Raw genomic sequence first — 26669 nt, forward strand, 5'->3', positions numbered from 1 at the left:
AGAGAGAGAGAGAGAGAGAGAAGGAGAGAGTGGGAGTATGTGAGAGTTTGAATGTGTGGGTAAGAGTGTGTGGGGGAGGTGGCAGTGTGAGCATGTAGGTGGGTGTGGGTGTGTAGGTGTGAGCGTGAATGTATGAATGAGCATGAGTAACTGTGCAAAGGTATACAAATGTGGGAGGTGATGGTGAACATGTGTGAGTGTGTTCATGTGTAGGAGTGTGTGTTTGCAAGTGTGAAAACGACATGCTGGGATGGTCTGCAATGAATCTCCAGAGTATCTTTACAGTCCTGGTAAATACAGCTCATTCATGGCTCCTGGAAAGACCAAGGCCCTAGGCAGTTTTATTCAGAGGAAAAAAAAGTCCTGGTAGGGGAAAGAGTGGGGTGGGATGTGTGTATGTATCTAAAGCTGCCTGCATCTAAACCCTGGCTTTGCTCTCCCTTGTGGAAGGAAATCCAAGCGCCATCTCTTAAAGGTCTCCTCTCTCATATCTTTTGCAAAGATCCCCAGTTTCTTTGAAAGCAAATGCCAGGGTCATTTAATGTCTTTTGTATTCTTCCTTCTGGAATCTTCCTACCTCCTCGCTGTGCAGCCCACTCTGGATCGTATTTGCAGTGGAACCCAGAGAATCACAGCCCACGCCTCACCTCAGCCAGTGGGGAATTATTAGTTTCAAACTTCTAGGAAATGTATTTCTAGAGAGGACATTTCTAGCTGTCTGTAAGAATGAATGGAAGTCTTCATTTCATTTGTTTTAATCCCTTGCCTACCCATGGACAGTTTGAAATTTTAGGGGAAGGATTTTCATCTTTATTAATAAACAGCGTTGCCTGGGCAATCCACTTCAGAGCCAAACACGCTGTGTTAGACTGCCGTCATGAGCTACTTTCACATCTCTGTGAATGAAATACTTGAGAGAATAATTTCAGAAGAGGGGAAGTTTATTTTGTTCACAGTGTGAAAGGGTGTAGTCCATGGTTCCATGGCTCTGTGGTTCCGTGGCTCTGTGGCTCCATGAGGCTCAATCTATGGCAGGGAGAATGCACCAGGGGATGACAGGAGGAACAGGTGGCAAGGGCTGCACACCTTGTGGAGGACAGGTAGTAGAGAGAGGGATGTCCAGCTATCCCATTCAGAGGCACACCCCTGGTGGCACACTTCTTCTAGCCAGACCTAATCTATAATTTCTACCAACCCAAGACAGTGTCACCAGCTGGTATCCATGGCGCATATACCATGAGGGAGTTTTTACAACCTACAAAACATAACAAATCCTTGTCACTGAGCTGAGGCCGATGGCAGTTGAAACTGTGACTTTGAGAACACAAAATCTAATTTTTTAATGATTTACTTAATATGTACATGAGTGTTTTGCCTGCATGTATGTCTGTATACCAAATGTGTGTCTGGTGCCCATAGAGACCAGAGGAGATTTTCAGATACACTGAAAGTGGAATGATAGACAGTCATGAGCAGCTGTGTGGGTGCTGGGAATTAAACCCAGGTGCTCTGAAAGAGCAGCAAGCACTGTGAACCACTGAGTCATCTCTCTAGACCCTGTAATGATTCTTTTAAACGCTCTTTATACTAGCTAAGGCCGTGGTACTTCATTCTTGGCAAGGGCTTGTGTTCACCTGGAACTTTGGAGAACACAGCGATCAGAGGCTCCATGACACTGGCATTCTGATGGAAGGTTACAATGCTGCTATTGCTGTGAATGACAGGGACAAGCCAGCCAGCCAGCCAGCCAGCCTCCATGGATGATGGATTTGGGCCTATGAGCCCCTTTCCCAGAGTTTCTCAGAACCCTTTGGAGAGTGTGCCTTGACCTCTGAAGGTCTGTTCAAGGCCAGATTCCTTAGCGAGAGCTTCACTGCTACGATAAGTGGTGTCTACTCCTTTAGGAGCATCCTTAACTCAAAAGTTCCTTGATGATATTTTTGTGACTATCAAATGGCAGGAAATAGATGCTGCCTTCCTTAATTTTATCATTCCAAATGTCACGAGGATAGCAAGGATCTTTAAAAGACAGAAGAAGAACCTCATTAGTAACTCCCATGGTAACCAACCCAGCTCGATCTCTCCCTTCCCTGTCTGTGGCTATTTTCAGTTCTTAAATTGATTGGCAACCCTGTGGAAATGGAGGAGGGGGAGAGCATGGAATGTACACGCCCACTTAGACAGGGGCTAAAGAGCCTTTTTGAATCTTGCTCCTTCAATGCCATCCCTGGTGTTTTGCAGAAGGTGACAGCCAGTTCATAATGTGAAGTGATTGTTTCTTTCTATGAGAAAGAAATAATGGTTTCCCTTTATTGTCCTTGTGTGGCTTATGTTAAGACACAAGCTCATAAATGGTTCCATTTTTAATTCAGCTAATGGTTAATTTTTTTTTCAAAGACTTACTTAATTGTATTTTGTGTGTGAGCGTTTACCTGCCTGTATGTCTATTGCCATGTTCATGCCTGTTGCTAGTAGGGGGGCAGAAGATGCTGTTGGGAACCCTGGAACTGGAGCTACAGATTGCTGTATGGGTGCTAGGAACTAAACCTGGGTCCTTTGCAAGAGCATCCAGTGCATTTAAAAACTGAGCTGTCTCTCCAGCCCCTTACGTTTACTTCTTAAGCATGGGTGTGCAGTGTATTTTAGTGGTGTGTCATTAGAAGATAACAGTGGCTTTATTTTCACTAAGCATGGGGATCCTTGAGTGCAGTTCAGCTTTGAAGCTGTGTACTCCAGCAGCTCCTAGTGGACTGTGTCAGAGCTTTGATGGTCATCAGACATTGAGCATACTGGTGCCTCAGCCAGCTCTGGACTCCTGGGAGTTGTGTCTCTTCACTACCCACACAAGATCCTCTGTCTTCTTTACCCTGCCTTAAAGTACCTTGGTCCCCCAGTTCACCCTGGAAGCCTCTGCAATGTCACCAGTGCCCACACGTGAGCAGATGACGCCAGTGCACATGTTGACAGCCCCACACTTGCTGTACAAGAACTTGTCAGCCACCCTGAAAGAGGGCACCCTCAACTGACTCCTGAGGCTACAGAAGCCCCAGGCTCAGACAGCACACTGGAGTGGGCAGTTTTCGGCCTGCAGGGCCCACCTCCTCCTAGACTTCTTGTGCTGGTAGGAGGACAAATGAAAGCCTAGTGGTTATGGCATGCCCAGCTCCGTCATGGATGCTAGACGAGCTTTTCCTCCAACAGGCGTCATATCTCAAGTCTTCCATTTGATGTGAAAACTTGTGATTCAGAATTCCTCTTTTAAAAAATGAATATGATTTAAATCAGAAAACTATCTCCAGGCACGCAGTTTGTGCCTCCAGCTAAAAATCTTGGTCTTTCAGAAATAAGGCTCTGAGGACAAATCAGCATATACTCTAGGGTGACATCGGGGCCACACTGTTTTGTGACACTCATTAGGTCTCTTGATGCTGATGCTCATCTGCTACCCAGCGGGGAGGCTCACACACATGGATGATGACAGCAAGAACTCTCAATGCCCACATTTTGAAATTGAGTTTTAAGATAAACTAAACAAATTTGTTCATTTGTTTCCTGGTATGGGCAGAATAAAAAGCAAATACCAGTTATAATACACCAAAATGTCAACTCAAATTAATTTTTTGTAAACTTTATTGAAATACAACTCATTTACAGAAAATTGTGTGCACACAAATACATGGAAACTTGACAGGAAGCCACTGTGGATCTAACACTCAGACCACAGAAGTTAAGGTGCCCAAGCCTTACCCGCAAGCCTCCTGTTGGTACAATTACCATCCCTTCCCCCTCTCTGTCAGTGGTTGTCTGTATATGAAGTTACATATATGATGTACTTTTTATCTTTACTGAACACCTACTATGTGCAAGGCATTACATGGCTTCCTATGTCTACTAATTCAACAGAGTACCTTCATTTCTCAGCTGTCAGGAAGTTTCTTGAGCTCACTTCATCTGTGCTCTGAGATTGAGTAAACAGAGCAATAGTGAGCAATGCTACCCCAAGGTGTTGGAGAACCAGAGGTGATTTTAGGAAGCCATTGCCTGGGGCTGTGGAGGAAATGGCTCAGTTGATAAAGGGTGTGCCTTGCACGAACAAGGACCTGAGTTCAGTCCCCAGTACCCATGTTTATAGCCAGACACCATAGCATGTGCTTGTAATCCTAGTGCCAGGAACACCGAGACATTTGGATCCTTTGGGCTCACAAGCCAGCCAGACTAATCCACTTGGCAAGTTCCAGATCAATAAGACACCCTGTCTCAGAGGAAAACAAGGCAGTTGGTAGCTGAGGAATGACACCCAAGACTGGCCTGTGATCTCTGTATGCATACATGTGCATATGAACGAACATCCAGACACACACACACATACAAATACTCATCCACATAGAAACATAAACACACATGCACACACACACACACAAATAATTCATCTGTGTGACAATCACCATAAGAGACATGATGCCCAGTGAAAGCACAGCCACCAGTTTCTGCCCCAAACTGTGTCTCTGTATTTCCTACCATGGGTATTTTGATCCCCTCTAAGGAGGATCGAAGTATCCACACTCTGGTCTTCCTTCTTCTTGAGCTTCATGTGGCCTTTGAATTGTATTTTGGGTATTCTGAGCTTCTGGGCTAATATGCACTTATCAGTGAGTGCATACCATGTGTGTTCTGTGATTAGGTTACCTCACTCAGGATGATATTTTCTAGTTCCATGCATTTGCCTAAGAACTTCATGAATTCATCGTTTTTAACAGCTGAGTAGTACTCCATTGTGTAGAGAAAGAACCCAAGGAGCTGAAGGGGTTTGCAGTCCCACAGGAGGAACAACAATATGAACCAACCAGTACCCCCAGAGTTCCCAGGGTCTAAACCACCAACCAAAGAGTACACGTGGAGGGACCCATAGTTCCAGCCACATATGTAGCAGAGGATGGCCTTGTGGGGCATCAATGAGAAGAGAGGCCCTTGGTCTCATGAAGGCTTGATGCCCAGTATAGGGGAATGCCAGAGCAGGAAAGTAGGAGGACATGGGTTAATGAGCAGGGAGAGGTGGGGATGGGATGGGAGGGTTGGAGGGGATAAAATTTGCAATGTAAATAAAGAAAACATCTAATAAAAAAGGAAGTGTAAAAGGTTTTAAAAAAAAAGAAAGAAAAAGAAAGTACATCCACACATCCACCAAAGCTGAGAGGCCCCTTCCAGCCCTGTCTCTCCACAGCTAAAGTGCTTTTCTCCACTCTTCCTGTGGGCCCCACCTCTGATGCCTGGAGCCAATAGGGAGGGTTAGGGAAGGAAACCCCACCCTGCCCTTCCCCACCCCCACCATGACCCCACCCCATGAGCCCAGCTTCCATCCTGCTAGCTGTTGTGCTAGCTGTTGTTCGGGCGATTTGTGTTCTCCCCCACTAGGCGCTTTAGAGAAAGAGAGCCCATTTGTATCATTCTTGATCTAAATGGCTTTGAGGTTAGACGCTACCTCCCCAACTTGCTCCTGGCTTCATTCCACTGTGACATAACCCATGAGGTTATAATAAAAGTAACTGGGTGGCTGAGAGCATCAAATTGAAACACTTCTATGGAAGCACCAGGCAGGTTCAGACTCTCATCAAGCGCTGGGTCCCTTCCCCTGGAGATGAGAGAAGACTGCAATCAGACTGCAATCGTGCCTGAGTTGGGTCCTGAGCTTCCTGGCTGAAGTGAAACAAGGGCTTGTATTGTCCTAGTCCCGGTGAAAGAACGTTCCTAGTCTTTCAGGAAATACAAGCATTTTTCTGGTACTACGTACTATGGTCCAGTACTATGGTCCAAGACAGCCTTTATTCTGTAAGCAGTTAGGATTTGCAACCATGATTCTTACCCTTCCATTCCCCCACTAAAAAGACGGTATATCTCCTTTGCAACTGTACAGCAGGCTTGCATTAGCCCTTTGATGAAAGCTTCTAACCTGAGATTTGATACTGTGATACGCAAATTGGAAGGCTAATAGAGTCAAGACTGCGCTGGGCTGGTCCATTTTTTCACCTTTATTGCCTTACAATAATAACATGCAGAGAGAGAGCAGGGAGGGAGGGAGGGGGAGAGGAAGAGGGAGAGAAAGAGGGAGAGGGAAAGGGAGAGGGAGATTCCAAGAGGGAGGGCGCTGTCCACCCTGTTTGATGGCTCCATTTACTATGGGGCTCAGTGAGCACAGGGTTCAGTGAGCACAGGGCTCATGGAAATGCTCTAGGGCATTTTTCTCAACCTTCCTAATGCTGTGACCCTTTAATACAGTTCTTCATGTTGTGGTCACCCCCCAACCATAAAATTATTTTGTTGCTACTTCATAATTGTAATCTTGCTACCATTATGAATCATAATGAATACATATATATATACATATATATGTATATGTATATATATGTATATATATGTACATATATACATATATACATATATACATATATATATATGTACATATATATATTGTTTTTTCCAAGACAAGGTTTCTCTGTATAGCCCTGGCTGTCTTGGAACTCACTCTGTAAACCAGGCTAGCCTCGAACTCAGAAATTCACCTGCCTCTGCCTCCCAAGTGCTGGGATTAAAGGCGTGCGCCACCACTGCCTGGCTATGAAAATATTTGATATGCAGGAAATCTGATATTCAACCCCCTCAAGAGGTCTCAACCCAACCCACAGGTTGAAAACTGAGGCTCTAAAGCCTTGGAAGATCTATGTGAGCAGGAGGCCTGGGTGGTCTTCACTGTTTTCATTAGAGTCTATGAAGGAGAAGGTCGCTCTGGGGTCATTTGTGCTGGAAAGTCACAGTGGCACTGAGCTGAGACCTGAGGGAGCTGCTGCCACATGCCTCAGCACTTTATGAAAGAGGCTTGTGGGCTCCAGAGCATCATGGCTTTGTTCCCAAGGCTGCTGGCCAGGGAGGCAGAGCCAGGAGCCTTCCTTCCAGGGATGCTGGCATTGGGAGGTGAAGATGCTTCCCTCTCTCTCCTTGCCTAGAAATCCCCAAATTTGGCTTTATTTGCAACTTCAAACCAAATGTGCAAAAGGTTAACTGAAATAAGATTTCAGTTTCTATAGAGGAATTTAAAACACAAATGGATGAATGCATATACACAAACACATTCATGTAGGCATATGAACATGCATCTCACATGCATACATACATACCATATACACACATATGCATACATGAACAACATGCACACATACCACATGCACATGTACTATGTGCACACACAACATGCACACTTTCATACATGCAGGCACATTGAACATGCATATCACATGTACACGCTCAGGTAATTTACATATATGCATACATACCACATACACACACACTATATACACATACAACATGCACATTCTCATACATGCAGGCCCATATACATGCATATTACATGCATACATACACACATACCATATGCATATACACCCCATACACATATATTATATCCACATACAACATGCACACTCTCACACATACAAATACAATAGCATAAGAGCATGAATATTTCTCTCTGACACATACAGGCCTCCATCAGGAGATGCAAAGGTGAGGAACCACAAAGAGGCACCTCACCACACTGGGGCTTTCTGGAACTGGGCTGCTGGGTGTCCCCAGAAGTATTCTCAGTCCCAGAAGCTAGCCAGTGGCAGGCAGTTGAGGATTCTTGCATTACCCACAGCACTATGGGGGTTGGTTGGGGTTTTCAGAATTAATCAGAAGCACAGCCCAAGCTAAGTGCTCCATTCAGAGTCTAAGACATCAGGACTGGGTGCCTGCCCTTTGAGGCCAGCCCATCTCTCCTCCCACATCACCTGTCCCAGGGGACTAACTTCCCCATCGCTATTAGCAGTGCACACCCTGCACATTTTTTGCTTAGCTGGGAGAACCTCCTCAAATCCACCAGTGGAGCAGATGGGTAATGCGAAGCTGCTGGTGCATCAGTGGCCACGCCCCAGCTGGAAGGGGGCGCTCCCCCAATCCAAAGTTTCTGCTTTTGACTCTTTTTGTGTTCCCCTTACTTTGAACTGAATTTGCTAGAAGTGTGCAGACCGACTACATTCACAAAAAACAACCTGGTATTTTTCCCTTCTTCTTAGGTAGGTAATAGTCCTATTTATGAGGAACATCTGTTGGAGAAGCTTTGTGTGTGTGTGTATGTGTTAGATGTGTGGTATATGCACATGTGTACATGTTGGATTGTGGTATATGCATCTGTGTGTATGTGTGTCTTGGGGGGGGATATGTGGTATATGCACCTGTATGTGTGTTGGATGTGTGATATATGCATTTGTTGGGGGGATGTATGGCATATGCATTTGTGTGTGTGTGTTAGGTGTATGGTATAAGCATTTGTATGTGTGTGTATGTGTGTGTTGGATGTGTAGTGTATGCATGTGTTCATGTGGATGTGTGTATATGTGTGTGTGTACAGGTATGCATGTGGAGGCCAAATGTGAAACTGCATGTCTACTTCACTCCCTCTCTGTCTTCTATTTTGAGAGAGGGTCTCTCATTGACCTTGGAGATCACTAACTCAGATAAACTGCTTGGCTAGTGAGCTCCAGGGACCCTTCTATGTCCTGCTCCTCAGTTCTGGAGTTACAAACACACACCACCATGCTTGGTTGTTACGTGGATCCTGAGAGTGTGTACTCAGGTCCTTGTGTACTATACCCGCTGGTCCATGACCCCGCCCCCTGTACAATTTACCTAGAGCTGAAGTTGAACGAACTTCTGTGTGGTTGTAGTGACCTCAGGTTGCAGAATTTTCTGCGGTCATCACCCTGTCCTATATCTGTATCAGACTCTTGGAGGTTTCCCCGTCTACACACAGCACCTTAAGACTCTGTGTCCTATGTCACCCACAGAGGTCCTGCTTATAACATACTGAATTGAAGTGTTGAGCAGGACCTTGACATGAGTGTGGACTTCATTGGCCATGAGTATTTGCCATACAACTGTGACCCTCACAGGCTGACAACACAAGTTGACTTCCAGCACTCTCATCCAAGTCTGTGGGCACAGAGTATGACATATCCACTGGGGACACTATCCACACAATAGGAGTTTCCTTTCTAAGTTGGAGAAGGTCCTTCTCAGCTCTCCATTCCATAACAAGTGACCAGTGAGATGATGCCTGCCTGGTGTTTTCACATGGTGCAGACATTAGGAACAGGAGCCTGGTGCATGGTGTCCAGGCCATGCAGCTGTCGTGGTTTCAATGCCTGAGACCTCAGTGCCTATGTAGAATGAGTGCTTATGTGAGAGTGGTCATGGCAAACTCCCATCTAGTCCTGTGATGAATGTTAGACACCATGCCCCATTTCCCTTGGGGATGCATTCTAAGACCTCCCAGAGAATACTTGAAAGCTTGGATAATCGCCATGAACCACAAGTACTATGGGTTTTGTTCCTATGTATCCACATCTATGATAAAGCTCACTTTTTATTGGGCATAATAAGAGATTTACAACCACAAGCTAATAATAAAAGATAACAATTCCAACACCATACTGTGATTAAAAATGCTGGTTTCACTGTGGGATCTGATCATTCAAATAAAGGTCAATACACCAATGAAGTAGCTACTAAGTGGCCAATGGGTGTCTATTGCACACAGCAGAGATAATCTGGGCAAAGATGTTGATTTGACAGGATAGGAAGAGACTTCCTAATTCACAGAAGGATGAGGCATTTAAAATGTATGGAGTCTTTACTTCTGGAAATTTCTATGTGCTGTTAGTCAACTGTAGTTGACTAACTGATACCTCGGACAGCAAAACTACTGAGACACTGTTCCTGTCAGTGCGGCTCACCTTTTTTTTTTTTTTTTTTTTTTTTTTTATGAGGAGACTCTTGAGTACAAGAAATGTATAGTAGAAAAAGGCTGGTTCTACCATGGTTCTCCTGGCTTTGTAGTGGTTCAAGATTCTAGCCAGGCAATGCTCACTCAAACCAGGTAAATTTCTGTGGATGGCCAGGGAAATGTGTCCATTAGCATTCTCTGACACCACTCAACCATCCTCAGGCATAGCACTGGACTTCAGGCAGTCACCCAAATTCAACTTTCAGAATTTTACCAGTTTAGAAACCCAGCTGGGACTCTGGGCCTCAGTAAATTCTGCAGAGAACTTTTCTTGAATTCGGTCTTGATGAGTTTGGGGGTGACACTTGTTTGTTTTCATTGGAGGTACCACTGGTAGATGGCTTCTTAAGGATGTGGTGGCATTTGACCACAGAGCATTATGGGGAGGGAAGTGTTATGGCCAGAGCCCTTCATCTGTCTACTAGGTACTGACCACTTCCCCTGGCTCTGCCTGGGAAGGAGTCCTCCCGCCACAGTTTGTCTCTCAGGAAGTGGTTCCTGGCCTGGCCTCAGAGGTCTGATATGGTCTTCCTAAGATTGGGGGCTTTTGCTGAGCAGTAGTGGCACACACCTTTAATCCCATCACTTGGGAAGCAGAGGCAGGTGGATTTCTGAGTTCTGGTCTACAGAATGAGTTCCAGGACAGCCAGGGCTACACAGACAAACCCTGTCTCAAACAAACAAGATTGGAGGCTTTCCACTTATCCTGGGCTGGCTGTGGATTTTGACTAGGTGTCCAACTCAAGCAAGTCACCTCAGATTTGTCAAGAGAATCGGGTAGAATACTGGATAAAAGTGGTATGCCCAGCATTTTGACATCTGTACGGGGCATTACCATAGAACTTCACAGATGAATTCCTCAAATAAACTTGCAAAAACCCTCGAAGTTTAAACTAAGTTAATGATCCCACACCACGTTCACAGTTCTCCACGGCAGCATGAAGCCCACGAGCTACATGCTGGACTCACCCGATAGAGTTCTACATTGTCCTAGTAAATGTGCTTAGGTTTGGTATCTGGCCTTGCCCAGACCACCCTTGGGTATAAGCACCCTTCTTTCCAACTCTGGGCCTCACCCCTCAGATCCTCAGTTCACTCCCATAACGCTGTCTTGTTGGATCATCAGGGCAAAGCTGCCTCAGTGACCTCAGGTATGGAGACTGTGGAGCAGTCAGGCCTTCTGCTCTGAGCGGCAAGATGGGTTCTTGCTGCTCTATCCTCGCTCCCTCAGACCATGGACCATAGAAGGACTCCCAGATTCGTGGGAGTCAAACGAAAGCCAGGCACACAGCAGCCCAACTCTGCCTGACCTCTGACATCTTTGCTTTCTGCCAAGGCCCAGAACCACCAGCTGTGCAACCAGCAGCTCCTGCTCATGTGAGATGACTTTCTGGTTTAAAGGAGACGGTTTTCTTTGAAATTATGGCTGTACTGCCTGGCCAAGGAAGAGGGCAGCTGATCTTTGTAGGTGCTGGAAGCAGAATTCAGTAAAACTCTTCTCTTGCATTGCAGTGTATTGTTCTGGCGTGGAGCAGTGCATGCTTTTGTCATAATGCAGTTTTTGTTGTCCGATGAATACGGCAGTGTTCTTTTCTGTGGAGGAGGAGGAGGAAGGATTCCTGCTGAGTTCACAGAACTTTCTCAGTAGAGTCTGGGGTGTAGGTGCATGTCCTATGCAGCACTCGTCAAGACTGGAGATGAATTTGCTCATGGCCCCGTGGTTTGTAAATCCTCTAGAAACGTATGTTTCATTAGGAACTGTTTAAGCAGAGAAACACAGCTTTTCCTCCACATGATATGGCTGACCCTCTCTGTGCCTTCCGCTCTTTCTCTCCCTCTCTTAGTGCGAGGCTCAGTTCTGTGAAATTTATAATGGACTAGTTCCATGGCTTGAGTCAAACAGGAGTTGGAAGATCGCTGCACCAAAATATTTGAGGGTGCTCTTGCTAAATGAATACTTGATTGGCAGGCCTTCCCCTTAAGTGGTTTCACCATTGTTAAAATCTTTCTCAGAAATGTCTTACAAACTGCTCTAGGTATGTCCAGGTTGCCTTCCCCTTTTCTTATGACATGAGTGTTTTATCTCAGCCCCTGAGTAATAGCCCTGCACATCTATGAGGAATGCTGTGCAGCCCATACTAGTCAGGTCCCTGTGCCTCTGAGGTAGGAGCCTTCCAGGTGCAAGGCAACCTAGGTGCTGTGCTTCAATGTCATTTCCCATCCTGGGCTTGCCACCATCTAGTGTTCAATGCCACACAACAATGACATCTCTAAGCATCTCTTTTAGACTTAAGGTCATGAGAGTCTGTGGGTGGTTTTTGTTGTTGTTGTTTTTACCTTCTCCATCCTTACCAGTTGGCCTGTCACTGTCACACAGCAGGCATCCAGTATGTGTTAAATACAGGCCTAGGCATTTTATCCATTCATCCTTCAGGATGCTCTGAGCTACTAGTATGCACTCAGAAACTGTTAGACACTAAAAGAGATTCTGGCAGTTACAGCTTCTGCTCAGAGATCCCCAAACCAACCGAGACCTAGCTGTCTGCGAATGGCTGCCTCTTATTCTTGTCACCTGTAAAGTGTAGATTATACCACACACACACACACACACACACACACACACACACACACACACCATACAGGGTGGCTGCTATGGGGACAAAGATGGCTTTCTCTTTATTCACTGCCTTACCGTGAGATGCAGCTAGGGAGGTTGCTGTTGGAAAACAAAATCACAATGAGAGAGAGAGAGAGGGTTAAAGAGATAAGAGTGCCAGGAGTCTAGAGGGATCCAGGAAGTCTGGAGGACACAGATGAGATCAAGAGAGGGGAAGAGAGGAATCTGACAGGTTCGGGTGATTTAGCGCAGCATGAGGAAATCCAGAGCTGGTGATGTGTGCTTGGAAGGCAGAGTTACGTCTTCCCTGTGAGTGGGGGCCTATTGAGGCTATCACAGTGACATCTTCCTTCCCTGGGAGGGTCTACATTCTGATAAGGGCCTACACATTATACTCTTCTTATCTGCCCCAGTCCATCACTTAAGGAAGACACTCAGTTTAGCTCAGGGTGGCCACTGGGGCCTGGATGTACTCTACTGCTGATCCATTCTGCCCAGTCTCCTGCATGGTTTTAGAGAAACACCTAAGCAGGAGACCGATCTTTAAGGTTGTAGGGGAAGCAGAGGCCATGGACAGTTCTCCTGGTCCCAGCACCATCTCACCAGTTTCACTAGGAGAAGTCTAGCTCTTTGAGTCTTTTAGGAAGCACCTCTCCATGTACATGTGTCCTAGGCAACAAGCTGAAAAGCACGCTTCAGTTGACTGATTCCTAGTGTGTCTGTGAATGTTGAATTGTCTTGGGGTCATTTTTATCCCACACAGCAGTATCAGTACACAAGCAGAAAGTAGTCAAGAAAAGATTAAATTGTAGTAGATGTTTATCGTGGGTTAAAGATGTTGGGGACTACGAGGCAGAAAACCAGAGCTGCAAGCTGTCAATGGAGAGACCAGGGTGGGAAGGGCCTTGGCTAGCATGACCATGGGAAAGAGCTGAGCTCTGCTCTGTTTCTTATTCTTAAATGGCATCATGGGTAAGAGGAGAGATGGGAACTAACATCCAGGAAACAAGAAGTCTCTGGGCAGCTTTGGGGAGTGGGGGTTGAGGTGTAGGGGATTGAAGCCCTCTTTAATGGAGTGTGGTTGGTGAAGCAGGCTTGGTATAGGTGTGTCACTCAACCTGGGGGTAGGGGAAAGGGACAAATTGACAAATGACTTCATTGTGGAAGTGAGTGGTGGATATGCAGTGAAGCTGTGGGTCAGCCCAAGGACCCATGGGGGTTCTATATGAGAAGTGTTCTCTTGTCTACTGCTGCAGAGAAAATGGGGCCATTGTTTGTAGAGCTGGTGTTATGGATATTTTTTTTTAATTATGAAACTGTCTTTAGTCCTTTGGATGCTGTCTAAGGATGCAAGGACAGGTTTGTTTCCTCTGTCAATTAAAGAATTAAAAGGCAGGAAAGAAGTGTTGCTGAAGATCTTGGGGAGCCATCATATACTTCCCCAGAGAACAAGGGTCCCCTCTTGGGGTTCTTAGTCTCATTAATAAAAGAAGTTGAGAATCCTAGAAGCTAGAGGACAAAGAACAGATTCAAATGGAAGCTCAGGGACAATTTATTGGCCTTTAAAAGGAAAAGCCCAAGGGCTAGCAAGCTGTAAATCGTGCAGCTGCTGGAAAAGAGGAGAATAGAGAGGGAGCAAAGACTTACAGCCTGGGATGAAGTGGCAGGTCAGCCACCTGGCGGCAAACTGACACACAGCAGAGAAGGCGCTTAAAAAAAAAAAATCAAGGAAATCTGAAGCCTTAGGGAGTTAGGAAGCATACTTAGGCTCTGGCCAGCTTCCAAACAAAAAAGAAACATTCAGGAAAAGAAACCTCAGAAAGGCCAACAGACCTAGCCAAACCCCATAGCCACTCATAGAGACTGCCGTAGAGACTAGGAATTATGGGAAGGAAAAGTGCACTGTCTAGGCGGGGTGAGTCCACCTTTCCTGGCCTGCCCCACTGCATTAACCCTTAAGGAGGCATGTCTCCACCCAGAGGGGGTTTCCAGTCTTTACACTTTGGGTTCTTTCGATGTGGGCTGGCAGAATTGGTGGGGACACACCTTCTGAGAAAAAACACTTCCCTGATCCTGTCTTCCTAAGTCATGCCCACGTCATGATGCTTGGAATCTCCTTGCAAGACTCAGAGCTAAGGTCTGCACTATTGGAAGTAAAACTTGTGGGTTTGAGAGGTGATGGGGTCGGTCCACGGAGCCGTGCGTTAGCTGTGTGTTGTGTTCAGAGGGCAAATCCCTTAGGTGAGCAACCTCAGTCTAGGTGAGCTTGGGGCATGAGCAAGCACTGAGCGAGCAGGCAGAGGGTCCTTCTGTTTCTAATGACCTCATGCAGCCAGTTCTGTCCAGGAAGAGCCCAAGGAGCAAAGCCTGTAAACCAGCTCTGGAGCCACTGCCCAGCTCAGCTGTGGGACTCTTTGTAGCAAGTGACTCTATGTTTGGGCCTCAGTTTCTATGTCTACAGAGCAGCTCTAGTGATGGATTCCTCCTGGGAGTCCTGAGAGGCTGAAGTGGCCCTTGTTGTGATGCCTCTCCAGGAAGCCTGACAAGGCTGTTCGCGCTGTTCTACCTTCAAGGACAGGAGCCCACAAGGAAGCAGCTCCTGGGGGAAAAGATATAAAAATGGGGAAAAAAACATAAAAACTGGGAAAAAACAACAATTAACGACCACACAGGTCCAACAGTGACTAACAACCACACAGGTCTCTACAGTGACTGTCGCTATATCAGTACTGAGAAAGTGTGTATGCCCCTCACCAAGAGATGAATGACTCATTAGCACTCGCCTGAAGCTGAGAGCATCCATGCCTCTGAAGAGAATAGATCTGAAATGCCATGCTCCTAAATTCCAGGGCAATCACAATGCTGAAGACATGTAGCAATATGGAAAACACCAGGCCCCGTGCTTGCAAACAAGGATTCCCCTAGCTTACTAATATGCAAAGAGGGCACCCCACCGTGAGCAGTTAGAGAAGTGTCATATGTACTTGGGTGGAGAGCAAGCAGGTGTCTTGCCTGGGAATAATTGCTAGAAATTTTCCAACATTTAGAAAGTGTGCTAGTCTGTTTGGGTTGATGAATGGATAGTGAGATGGTGTTACCTGGGTGACACCATTGCAGAGGTTCTCCTCCTTGTCCGGGCACCTTGAACCTATGAGATAGGCAGAGGAACATCTTATCACACTCCTTTGTGTGGGGAGACTTCCCTCCTCTACATTCAGCCTCTCTTCCCTGTTCTGTGCATTAGAAGATGGAGAAGTAGCAGCTCTGCTGGTATCTACAAGGTAAACAAGAAAACTGTGAGACTTGGCAGTGTGAGATCTGTGCAATCTGCAGCCTCGATGATTAGGAAACATGACACGCTCTCAGCACTTCACACCCCCTTGGCTGCATAGTGTGGCTGTCTGATGGAATGCAGGCAAGCCCGAGACACGGCTGTGCCCCAGCCATCCCCCCATTGCCTGTGGTTTTTTTGATAGGACCTTGGTTACTATTCTATTTCTAGCAGTGCCCTGCTGTTTAGCCAGTCTGTACGTTCATGGGTATAGTGATTGGGCTTGAGGATTACTATGGCTGACAGTGGATAGCAATTCTTGCTCCCCCAGTAGTCTTGAATCATTTACCAGTGCCTTCTGGGAAAACCGGAATCTCAAGAGAAGGCAGCCAGAACGCAGCCAGAATGGAGGAACTTGGCCAGGTCTGATTACGCACAGTAAGATTTGTTCAATGTCCCTGGTATTTCCCCACATAGAGTTTTGTGTGTCTTTTGCTTTATGGAATCTTCAACTGTCATCAAAATGTTCACATTTCAGATATGAAAAATGTGCACAAGAGTTTTAAAATAAAATGCAAGCGCTTCCACAATTTCTAAAATCTTATCACCCATTCAAAAGGAAAGTCTGTAGAGAGATAAACTGCAGGCAGCAAAAATGCTGCCCACAGGATTGCCCAAGATGCAAGACATTTTGCTCTTGTCTGAGTTCAGAGTCATTGGCTAGCTCTGTCCACCTCTACAGCAACTGTAACTTTATCCTCAGCCAGAGCAGTTCCGTGGACTTCTAACACTACACTCGATTGTCTTTTTTATGAAGCTTGGCTGCACAGTAACTCCATTTGCTGGGTCCTTCTATCTTGGGAACCATCAGGGCTAAGCCTAGCTGCTGGTCACTTCCTTTGGGAGCGCTCTTCCTGGGCCTGACCTTGTCTGCCCTCAGGCTTTCCTCAGGGTGGATTTCCCCTTTTCTGATGCTGTCACCAGCCTCTTTCCCAGGGTAAGCCAGGCTTCCTCCCTCTCTGTTCTGAATGGATGTGACTCTGTACTCAGGCACCACCAACCCCAGCTCTTCCTCTGTAGCAGGTCAGTTCAGACTGCTTTCAAAGACTTATCTCTCTCCAGAGGAGGGATGTGGCCTGTCTGGCTTTTTCCAGGGTTTTCTAGACTAAAGAAGACAGTGAAACTGGGAGGAATTTGGAGGAATAAATCTGCCTATAGCAGAACGTCCTTCTAGGCTGTGATAAGCAGCACCATGGACACTAGGAACTTAGAGAAGGAAGATAGTGGCTGCCCTAAAGGAATTACAGCTTTGCTAAGAGGGCAGGGCTACTACCCAAAACTATAAGCAAGCAAGGCCAGGGGATGCAGCCAAGAGTAGTAGGCTGGAGGAGCCTCCTACTGCCCTACTTCTTCACACTACAGGCTGCAGGGTTCCCATCTTTAGGGAACACCCCCTTGCCTCATAGGATAGCTGTAAGATACAGAGGGGAGGAAACAACAGAAACTGTCCCCCTAGCTCCCCTCCCCCTCCTCCCTCCTTCCCCTTTTTGGAGGATGCTGGCTTTCAAGATAAGAGCAGGAAGCTTCTAGTTTGTGGGAGGATGTTGAACAAACTGCCCACATCAACTGCCACCTCAACCCCCAGGTTTTAAGTGTTTCATGGGCAGTTTTAAACGTTTTACTCAGCAAAATGAGGACTGTCTACAAAGCCTCAGGCTAAAAGAAATGTATAGTTGGCAAAGGTTTATTTTAGAGCCTGTTTTGGGGTGGGGGTGTTGTTGTAGTTCTATTTTAGAGGAATAGATAGTTTATTCAATCCTGTATGAAGCACAGACCAAGAATGCTCAGCCCATTGAACTACCTGAAGTTCTGGGGAGTCAAACTCTGTTAAAAAAAAAAAAACACATTACTTCAAAGTTCAGTTTTGAGTTATCATTTGCATTTGGTTGTCTATTTAGCTATTGACAAAACAGCCTGTGCTTCCACACCAAACTAGCTTTTTCCTTTGTGGTTTTAATCTGGTTTGGCCCAGCCTTGTGCTCCAGCTGTAGTCCTGTCCCAGAAGCCTCTGTGTATTACTGGGCTTTACTTCATATTGAAACAAGTCAGCATAGCATTGGAAGGTAGCGTTCTTGCCGATTACCGTGGAAATGTGGAGGCAGTGTCCACCTTGGCTTCTCCCATTGCCTGACTCCCCGCAAGCATCATCTCTGGGTATTTTAGGGTAAGTGAAAGGGGTGAGGTTTTATAGTAAACTGTTCTGCAGAAGACAGTTTACCTCTCCACATTAACAATTTTCATAACAATTTTCAGCCCAACACTCAGAGAGCCTCTGCCTTGGGCTTGGGCGTTATGTTATATAACATAACCTGTGGCATGCTGGGGACCCTTTGGAACTCTGTGTGACTCAACATGCTGCCTCTACATTATTTTTGATTCCTTCCCTAGGGAAGGACACTGTGTCAGATGTTACAAATAGATGGTGAATGCTGTTGGCTTGCTGTTAATAAATGAATGTGTGATGCTGGGACTATTGGCTTCCCTAAGTATAGAATTACTATTGTTCCCTCAACAGCTTTTTGTTAGCCTGTGTAACACTGTTGATATAATTGAGCTGTCTTAGTCCTGTGAGCTAAGTGCACGTCTTAGCGATAGGGGCTTTTTATGCTTTAGGATTCTCTCCTTAGACCATTATGCCACCTCAGAAGTATGCTTTACACTTCTCTTTTTCAGTTCCTATGTCTTGTATTTTTTTTCCTTGCTTTATTCCATTGGCTAAGGTTACCAGAACAACGTTGCATATTAATGACCAAAACAGATATCCTTTGTGCCATTTGAAAAGTATGAGTATAAAATTTCCCAAGCAGATTTAACATTTCTTAGTTAGCTTCTAAATTTGTAACCATATAATAATTTATAATAACTTGTTATAATTTGTGCTGCAGAGACATTGTTAAATTTGCTTTAAAGTAACTAGCCTTGCCAGGACTATCATCACAAGCAATCTGGTAGAAAGCACCGTGGAGTGAGCCAGCTATTTTAAAATAGAGACAACTGAAAACTGATCCTACCCTTTAGCTGTGTAAGTAAGTAATCGCAGCCCAGCCACATCTCCATCCGCAGGCAGATGAAAGTCTGATAAGCCTCAGGTTGCCAGCATCACCAACAGGAACACAGAGTTGTATTCATCAGCTGACGGATGGATAAACAGACTGTGGGGAGTGAAACATTTCTTAGTAAAAGCAAGTGAAGTGCTAGAGCATTCTGTGAGATGGACAGTGAAAGAATCTCATTGCAAAAGTCCATAAGTCATGCTATAAGTCTGTTTCTACAAAGTGCCAGGATAGGGAAATCCATAGAAAGTAGCTGAGTGGTTGTCACAGGCCAGAGAGAGGCCAGAGTGGTAGACAGTGAACTCATGAGTGTGTGTTTTCATTTTGGATGATGAAAATGATCTTATATTAGATTTGTAAGCCTTTTTTTAAAATTAATTTTATTTCATGTGTATGGAGTTCTTTACCTGCATTGTATACCTATGTACCACATGTGCGCAGAATCTGAGGAAAACAGAAGATGATTTATCCCTTGGAACTAGAGTTACAGAGGGCTGTGGATCATGTTGGTGCTGGGCATCAAACCCCAGTCCTCTGCAAGAGCAACAAGCTGTTGGCTAAGCCATCTCTCTAGCCTCTAACATTGGATTTTAATGGGGGTTACTAAATACCTGAGTACACTAAAAACCTCTAAATCGTACATTCTGAGTGGACAAATCTTATCTATGTAAATTATATCTTAATAATTCTTTTTAATGGGAAGAACACATGGCTTAAGCTAGACAGAGATGACCTCAGGGGTGTGGGAGTGAAAAGGTGCCTCTAGCTTGAAGGGCCATCTCCAGGGAAGGTGTGGGGATTACTTCAGGTGGGACCTTTATACCCCTCACTAGAGATAGCAACCTATTGAGGTCAGGTCCTTGAGGGCTGGGTGTCAAACACTTCAGACCCTGGGGAGCCACATTTCACCCTCAATTGGCTGACATTTCACCCTCAATTGGCACACACTGAGCACATGACTGCTCACTAGAGTCTGTAATCTTGCCGGTCGGTGGTGGCACACGCCTTTAATCCCAGCACTTGGGAGGCAGAGGCAGGCAGATTTCTGAGTTCGAGGCCAGCCTGGTCTACAGAGTGAGTTCCAGGACAGCCAGGGCTATACAGAGAAATCCTATCTCAAAAAAACAAAAAACAAACAAAACAAAACAAAACAACAACAACAAAAAAATAGGAGACTCAAGTGAGAGACCAACATTGACACCAGAAAACTAATGTTTTTTTTTTTTTTTTATTCTTTCTCTTTCAGACTATAGCCCTCATTTTCCCTCGGTGAGTACATAATTTTCTAAAAATTGTTTCTAATGTATGATTGGTTAGCTTAAAATGCCTGGGTTTTAATTGTTATGTAAGGCTTATCTTGTTGAGAAACAGGCCATATGGTCAGAGGGTGACATGCAAATTTAGTGCCTTAACTTACTCAACGGCTCACATCACACTTCTCGTTATTATTTTTTTTTTCCTCCTGGCATTTGAAATATAGCTCAGCCACTCAATGTCCTGAGACACATTGTTGTGAGCAGTTCCCACGTGCTTTCCTTTCTCTGTCCTGTTTCTTTTACAACTTTATCTCAGTGGCACACATTCAACACCCATTAGGGTGCACAGCAGCACGTGATGGCCTGGTGGGGGTTCCTTCTCATAAGTGGATCTGCTGCCACAGGGTAATCGGCTAAGAGGGTGCTTTTCTGAATGGCACTTTTTGTAAAGATGCATCGATGTCATGGAATCTTGTGTTGTATACCAACAGGGTCCAGGTAACAGCCACATTCTATTTCTTTAATGTCTGTAAGAAAATACAGGCCCATATCTTGTTTTGTCTTGTTTCAGACAGGCTTCTCACTATGTTGCCAGAGCTGGCCTCAAACTCACAGTCCTTCTGCTATGGCATCCTTAGAGATGAGATTCCAGGCCTATACCACCATCATCCCCTTCATAACCTTTGTCAAAAACATTTAAATCAACTCAGTGCTATTCCCCTTTTCAGAGGAAAAGCAGAGACGGAAGTCTAAGAGTTTTGTTGTTTTGCTTGCTTACTTTCTTGTTAAGACTATAGGTCTAACTGATCTAAAACTCACTATGTAGACTAGGCTGGCCTCAAATTCATATGATCCTACTGTCTCTGCCTCCTAAGTATTGAGGTTTAAGGCACACTCCACTAAGCCACACGGAATCTGAGCTTGGAAATGGCTGCTCTGTGGTCACAAGATGAGAACGGAATGCTCAGCCGATGTGCTCCACTTAATGGGTGTCACCAGAGTACAAAGTAGGAAGTCCCATTCCCAAATGCACAGTCACCTTTGAAATATCTTCACTATTGGGGCATGCTGCCACATGCCTGTGAGCCAGGAACTTGGGAGGTGGAGGCAAGAAGTCTGGAGTTAAAGGCTAGCCTGGTCTACATGAGACCCTGTCTCAAATAATAAAATAAAACCAAGAACAATAAATTTTTACTATGTTCCAGATTTTAAGGTTGTTAGATTGGTTCTTTCGCCTGGCTGGCCTCCTCTATGAGGCAAGGGGTCGTCCTTCATTGGTATTTCTCCATTGGAATGTAAATGGGTGCAGTTGTGCTTGATTTTATCAAAAGTGGGTTACTCAGATTGCTGTTTCTTTGTTTTGGCAAGGTGGGATAACGATCATCCAGAATTTATCAAAGTAAGAAAGAAGGAAGCCTTTGTTTGTCCTTTCTGAGTTTTATGGTCCTGTTATCTGTTGCATCGTTGTTAGATGTCATCAATTATGAGTGGCATCCAACTCTGCTTGGGTCAATGGAGACAGTGGGAACAAAGGGGAGGCTCATTAGAATCGCTTGTATGAGATAAAGCTTTAATTGCAAGTCAGCAATCCCTATTGTCGTGGAACATAAGCCAGAGGTGTTGGCTTGTGCACGTTGGTGTGAATGCACATGAAGCACGGCACTGTGGAGCTGAGCATTTTGTTTTGTTTTTAGTGTGCCTTCCATGCCGGAGCGAAGTATGCATAGGTTAGGCCCCATGGATTTATCTTTTGAAACACAGGACGCAGACTCTGGTTGGTTATAGGCATGTGACCTTTGTGCTCCTTGGCACTTCACGCTGGGCTGGCTTGTCCAGAGCCAGCCTTCCTTCCTCCCATTCTAGCATTTCCGAGCCTCTTGGTCCACTGCCCTGATGCCCAGCAGTGATCCTGCAGCTGTCCAAATGAGTGATCCTGTGACAACAGCTGCTAGCCTGGCCTCAGCTTCTCCTCCCCCAGAGCCATGTTTTAAACCCAGCAATGCTAAACTGACTTCTGCGTGTCTGTGTTTCCTAGGTGGATGGATCTGTGATATCCAGGCAGCAGCTCCAATCCTCTTGGCCCTGACCTTTGACTCTGTGTCCATTTTGCTTTAGTCAGCCACTCAGTTCCTGGCTTTAAAAAAATATGGGGCTGGGAGATGGCTCTGTGGTAAAGTGTCTTCTGCGCACGCTTGAGAACCCGAGTTCCAACCCCCCAGCACCTACACAAAAAGCCAAACACAGGGAGAGCCTGCAACTGCAGTGCTGGGAGAAGAGAAGCCTGCGGGCTAATTGGTCAGCCAGTATAGAAGAACACCAATCATGCTTCAAGTACAGTGAGAGACCTTGATTCTAAAGGTACATGATTGAGGAAGACATTCCAATGTCAGCCTTTAGCCTCCATACACGCCAACAAAGGGCACACACACACACACACACACACACACCCCACAAACTGGCACACAAAATCAAAAGACAAAACAATGGAGTAGTTCTGTCCTGCTTATCTGTGGTCAAAGGTCTTTCCTCTGGAGAGTGTTGAAGCTGAGTGGGTTCCTGTGGTTCAGAATGTAATGCAATGGAATTTATGGAAGACAGATAATTAAGGTTTAAATACAATCTCCAGACTCGAGCATCTCCACTTTGAAACAAACCTAAGGGTGGCCTTGACCAAGAAAAAGCAAATAATACTATAAAGTGATGATCGAACTTTGGCTCATGGAAACACCAAAGGGATTAAAAACTGAACAAAAATGCTAATATCAAATAGCAGCTGGGCATTCACCAGTTCACCAGCACTGACCTCTGGTTCTGCCCTTCACACTTTCAAATCATGTTTCATTTTCTCCTCTGAGTCAGTGCTTTTTTTGGTGGTGTTGGTATGAATGGCCATGACAGCAAGATAATAATTTGCATTTTCAAATAATAGTTCCTGCCCCTGGTCTTTGAGGTGGGGGCACCCTTAAGTGGAAGTCCGGGGTGACTTTAGTAGGCAAAGCAGGAGCTGCATGCCCTGAACTAGCCTTTAGAATCGCAGGAAGGAGCAAGAGTAAGTTAGCATCAAACAGGAAGGGATGCAGCTCTGTAAGGGTGTGTGGCCCGGGCCCTCTGTGAGCCCTTGCATGAGCTTGGACTTTCTGTTAGCTCCTGGCTCCCTGAGCTTCCTCTCAGATCAGTAGAGCTTCTGGAAGCAATGAAAGGTTCCTTCCACTGCTGACCCCTGGAAGCCCGTGGAGGTCTGGAATGCACTCTGGGAACTGAGGGTGACTCATGGCCTTCCAGTCTCAATCCCTAGGGAGCTTCCACCTTTTTTCTAGAAGTGCTTCCCAGAGGAATCTGGTAGGAAGTCTATTGTCACACACAGAGGCAGGCAATCCCCATCAGTCACTCTTTCCACCTGAAGGGAAAAAGGAACTCGGGTTTTCCATATAAACTCCTGTCTCATCACCGCACCCGCAGCAGACCTTGACATTCATCTCAAAATCCATTTCAGCTGACAGAGAAACATGGATTCCCCAGGGCCGGGATGGCTGCCATGCATCGTCCCAGTTGGACAAGAGGTAAAGACAGGACCCGAGGGGAGCCTTTCTTGTCATTTTTAGATTTCTGTCATGCTTGCTTATCACATAATTTCTAAAGGACCCAAAATTTAGGTTAAAGAATATTATCAAGGCTTTCACTAAATGCAGATTGGCAAGCACCTCTGCTAACTTTGTCCAGCCCTGTGCAGGAAACCCGGGTTTGTCCCAGAGCCAGTTTGATCCCACAACAGCCTAAGCTGCCAGCCACACACTGGGCCTAGCAAAGAGCTGCTGTCTGGGCTTGGGGGGTTGGGAGGGGTTGGAGGGCTATCAGACAACCAGGAATCAAAGGTGAAGTTATTCTTTCTAGTGACCTGAACAATTTCTGCCTATTATCAACTAGGTATTTTATCATCAGGCGTGCCATCTTAATATCATTCTTTGGGACTAGGGAAGTCATTAAAAGTGGCCCACTGAGAAAGGAGGAGGAGGTACCCGAAGCAGAGCATGAGCCGGGTCTTCAAGACCTGTGTCTTCAGCGCAAGGTCCAGCCCCCTTTGCCCTGTGAGGTTTTCCTGTCTGTAGAGCCCAAATTGTAGGTGTTAGCAACAACAGGGTGGCAGCAGCTGCTTGGAGGGTGCCATCATTCACAATGCAGTGGGAGAAAGACAAGAAGTGTATGAGTCCCATTGCGTACCTGAGTTACAGGGAGATTTCTCAGACCCACTGACCTCTGAATCAGGAGCAAGGTCAGGTGCCAACTACAAAGATGGATACATAGCAGGGAACTTGCTCTCAATGGCATCTCTATCAACAAGAGTATGTCCCATGACAGTTGAGACATCAAGCAACAGATTAGACAGCATCTTTGCAAAACTTGCCAATCTGAACCAACTTTCTAGGACCCAGTGTGATGTGAAGTTCAATAGAAGGTACTTAAAAATGTTAGGAGAAGAATTCCCACGGAATTGCTGAACAAAGAGGCTCTACATCATGGGTTCTCTGCACTGTTTAACAGAAATAGGCAAATGCAGGAGGAAAGATTGGGTTTGGGCTCTTTTGTGGTGAGGGCTAATAGGTTCTCAGTGACCTTTTAAGAACATGTTGGTGATTCCACATGTTAGTCCACAATGAGAAATGGTACAGATGAATGAGGCAGAGAAGCTTATGCCTGTGGTTCCAGAATTTGGGAGACTGAGACAGGAGGATTGCTGTGAGTTCAAGGCTGGTTTAGGCTACATAGTAAGATGTTGAGGTGTGTGTTTATTAAAGCTGCCATATCACCATGTGACTGCTGAAGAACAACATTCTGATGTTGATAGAAATGATTATTTGGAGAGCAGGGCTTAGTCTGTTTCCTGTTTTGCTAAATAATTTAAATTCCTTATGCTTAAAACACAAATTTCATTTATTGTAAGGTGCATCTAATATAGGACAATTGACAGTTTATAAAGCATGTTCAAATTATTATGTGGGCCTCATACATGCTTGGAAACAGTCTGGGGATGCCTTGCCACCTCCACCTTGAAGAGTAAAAATCAGAACCAGGGGCTGGAGAGATAGTCAGTGAGTAAGAACCCTTGCTGAAGTTTGAAGACGTAAGTTCAAATCCCCATTTACAATGTAAAAGATCAAGTATAGTCACATATCTGTAAGCCCCCAAACCCCCGTGCAATGCAGGCAGAGAGACAGGAGGATCCCTACAGTGTGCTGGCCATAGCATAGTTCCACATTAAAAGAGGGACTGGTCTCAGGAATAAAATAGAGAGATAGAACATAACCACTAAAGGTCTCCTTTGGCCTCTGCTCCTGCATTAGTACACACATCTCACACATACACATACACACATACACACACAGAGAGATAGAGAGAGAGAGAGAGACAGAGAGAGACAGAGAGACAGAGAGAGACAGAGACAGAGACAGACAGAGACAGAGATACAGAGAGAGAACAGACCCAGCAGGCTGAAGAAGTAAGTGAACAGGACAAGCAGTAAGATCTCTGGGGGCTAGCAACCTGGTAACATTATAGTTTGCTTCCCAGTGTGTGTGTGTGTGTGTGTGTGTGTGTGTGTGTGTGTGTGTGTGTGTGTACATATGAATACAGGTACCCAAGGGTGGCAGAGACCACTGTAGCAGAGAGTATAGGCAGTTGTGAGATATCCGACATGGGTGTCTTACAGGTCCTCTGTAAGAACAACATATGCTCTTAACCACTGAGCCCTTTTTCCAGTCCCTACAGATGTTACCTTGAACATGAACTATGTGCCATCCCTATAGCAGACTAATGGTCTGATCTTGGCAGAGTTGTTTGAAATCAACTAAAGAAAACCAATAAATCCTTCCCAGTGTCCCTCTAACTGGCAGAGTCCTTTTCTTCCTTAAATACCAGTCAGCTCTCCTGCCCATCACCCAAGGTGAGCTCATACATGCTGAAAGAAGGGACTCCATTATGAAAAATATTATTTTACAGCTGGGCAAGCCCACAGAGCACACTGACAAATCCAAGCACTCTATGGGCCATGCACAAGGCTGGCGGGTGGATCATTGTATTTTGGAACAACCTCGTGTCCATCAAGTTGATCTTGGCCAGGGTTCCCAGAGATTTCCGCATGTTATCTGCTAACCCTTCCAATCTCTTTTCACACCCTCGCTGGGTTTCCTCCCAGCACAGCCTGTCCACTCCCTCATCCAATGTTTATCAGTATCTTCTGCAGACTCATAGTTGTATGAGTTGTCTTTAAAAAAAAAAAAAAAAAAAAAGAAAAAAAAAGTTCTCTGGGCGACCTGGGAGACAACTTAGTCAGTAAAATGCCTGCTGTGTAAGCATAGAGACCTGAGCTCCTATCCTTGGTGCTCACAGAAGAAGCTGGTTGTTGGCATACGCCTATAATCCAAGTACCAGGGATGTGGAGACAAGAAGATTCCTGAGTCTCACTGACCAACCAGTCTAGATAAATCAGTGAGCCCCAGGTTCAGGTTCAATGAGAGACTCGGCCTCAAAAAAAAAAAAAAAA

At 45.5% G+C, this 26669-nt stretch overlaps 1 protein-coding gene across 5 annotated transcripts in view; it reads left to right on the top strand.

Moving 5' to 3' along the window:
* The window catches only part of Ptpre (protein tyrosine phosphatase receptor type E), a 151085-nt gene that overhangs the window by 44739 nt on the left and 79677 nt on the right, over window positions 1-26669 (top strand). Inside the window, exons 2-3 of one of the 5 annotated variants that reach the window (XM_031388645.1) lie at window positions 20122-20144; window positions 23625-23691. The exons of 2 other annotated variants lie outside the window; for them this stretch is intronic. The gene's annotated coding sequence lies outside the window, so the exon portion shown is untranslated. Of the gene's footprint in view, window positions 1-19636; window positions 19684-20121; window positions 20145-23624; window positions 23692-26669 lie in introns of those variants that run through there. 2 more of the 5 variants (XM_031388644.1, XM_031388643.1) reach the window with 2 other exon arrangements.

Source organism: Mastomys coucha, unplaced genomic scaffold (assembly GCF_008632895.1).
Source record: "Mastomys coucha isolate ucsf_1 unplaced genomic scaffold, UCSF_Mcou_1 pScaffold21, whole genome shotgun sequence".
Lineage (NCBI taxonomy): Eukaryota > Metazoa > Chordata > Mammalia > Rodentia > Muridae > Mastomys > Mastomys coucha.